This window comes from Cololabis saira, chromosome 20, assembly GCF_033807715.1.
Source record: "Cololabis saira isolate AMF1-May2022 chromosome 20, fColSai1.1, whole genome shotgun sequence".
NCBI classification, from domain to species: domain Eukaryota; kingdom Metazoa; phylum Chordata; class Actinopteri; order Beloniformes; family Belonidae; genus Cololabis; species Cololabis saira.
This window is the reverse complement of record NC_084606.1, coordinates 6,657,904-6,660,403: the sequence shown is the minus strand read 5'-3', so window position 1 is coordinate 6,660,403 and position 2,500 is coordinate 6,657,904.

Here is a 2,500-nt window from a genome sequence, read left to right as displayed (position 1 = left end):
CGAAGGCCAGAGGGAAGAAGCTTATATTCTTGGTTAAGAGGGTGAGTATCATCCCTGCGAATGGACTTTGCTTTCTTAAGCAGAGAGAATTAAACATTTCATCCAGACTGCTGGACTTCACCACCAGCAACTTTAGAAGCAACACGCACAATTCACCCCAGGGAGTTTTTTTACTCGCTGGGAAGATTTACGTACCAACAAATGATACAAAATGAAATAACAGATTCAATTAAAGCTGCAAGCAGCGATGAACGGTCCTCCACCCTTGTGCACGTTCAGGCTGCAGTGGAAGCTTGTATGACTTGATGTAGATTCTTCAGACCTGGACATTTAGCAGATGAAACACCCACGACTCTCTATATCAAACCATTCAAAAGTTATGGCAGAAGATAGGGATTATAAAATATGGACCAATCAGAAGAAGGGTGGGCGCGCTTTTTGGCGTTTATTGTCGCCACGGTAACGCTTTTGACTGAGAAAAGTAATGCGTGTTGTCGTAGGATGGAGACGCACATTTTGATGTATAACACACCTGGGTGCACGTTACGGTTCGGGCCGTATTAACTGCTGAAGGAAGGGAATAAATTGCGCCAAAATTACACGATTAATTCAAAATGGCCGACTTCCTGTTCGGTTTCGGCAATGGCGCCAAGAGACTTTTCTTTAAGTTGCGCCATGATGATGACTTGGATTTTATATAGCGCCCTTCTAGGCACCCAGAGCACTTTACATAGATCATTATTCATTCATTCACATCCTCACTGGTGGTGGTAGCTACATTTGTAGCCACAGCTGCCCTGGGGCAGACTGACAGAAGCGTGGCTGCCACATCGCGCCAAACGGCCCCTCCGACCACCACCAACATTCATACACATTCAAACACATTCACACGAGGCAAGGTGGGTAAGGTGTCTTGCCCAAGGACATTACGACGATACAGGTGTGTACCGATTTTCGTGCATGTACGTCAAACCGTATTGTGGGGCTTGAGGCAGAAAGTTTTCTAGGGGGCGCTGTTGAGCCATTTTGCCACGCCCATTAATGTAAACCATTAAATATCACATTTTTCGCTAGGCCTGGCTTGGTGCAAAATTTGGTGACTTTTGGGGCACGTTTAGGGGGAAAAAAGGCCCTCATTTCGTCAGAAGGAAAATAAGAAAGAAAGAATAAAGAATTCCTAGATACAATAAGGCCTTCGCACTGTAAGTGCTCGGGCCCTAATTAAAGCACTATAAAACATTTTCATCAGGGTTTTGTCTACCTGGAATTTAGAGAGTTTCCTCAGAGAAAAGAGGCGTTGTTGACCTTTTTTGCAAAGCGTATCACAGTTCACATCAAATTTGAGCATATCATCAATTACAGCGCTGAGATATTTGTAACTGGTCACTAGTTCAACTGGCTGGTTGTGAAGAATAAATACAATGAGGAACTGGGGATTTACGTCTAAAAACAATGCAAACCTCTTTTGTTTTAGAAACGTTAATCACACCAAGATATAAAGTCATCAAGTACCTGGCCATGGCTGACTCCATCATCACTAAGCAGGCTGACGATGACAGAATCATCTGCATATTTATGATGAATCTGTCGGTGTGAAATGGTGTGTGAAATCAGCAAAAAGTAGCCTAGCGTACATATATACACATATACACCGGAAAAAACTGGATGCCAACCGCCAATAAACCTCAAGAAGAAGAAGACTCCTCTGTAGCGCTGTAGCGTTTTATAATACATCCATGGTAGCGCCATGTTTGCTGTTTCCTAAAGTAAACTTCCACCACCACCAACTACAAAGAGACGCCAAACTGAACCACTACCCGTGGATAGAAACAGAAAACGTGTGTTTGCCGAGAAGTGGCTGCATGATGTTACGCGGCGACGCGCACCGTACGTTCGCGCTCCCGCGTATCCTACCCCGTAAGCTCTGCGTTGGTGCAACGCGGAACCATAAATCAGCCAGCGTCCGTCACTGCATGCAGCAGTTTCCTGCACAAGCAAGACGCTGCTCTCTGATTATGGCTCACAGTTTATGAAAACCCCAAATAAAAAATAAATTAGAGAATATTTTATGAAATCAATAAACAATTCCATCATCAAAATTATAACAAATAAAGGTTTAACATATCTTGCTTTGAATGTAATAAGACTAGGTAATATATTAGTTTCACCTTTTAAGTTGAATTATTGAAATAGATTAACTTTTACACCATATTCTAGTTGAATTATTGAAATAAATTAACTTTTACACCATATTCTAGTTGAATTATTAAAATAAATTAACTTTTACACCATATTCTAGTTGAATTATTGAAATAAATTAACTTTTACACATTATTCTAGTTGAATTATTGAAATAAATTAACTTTTACACCATTTTCTAGTTGAATTATTGAAATAAATTAACTGTTACACCATATTCTAGTTGAATTATTGAAATAAATTAACTTTGTAAAGGACCATATTGAGCCATTCATCTTTATAAGTGAATAAATATTGTTTT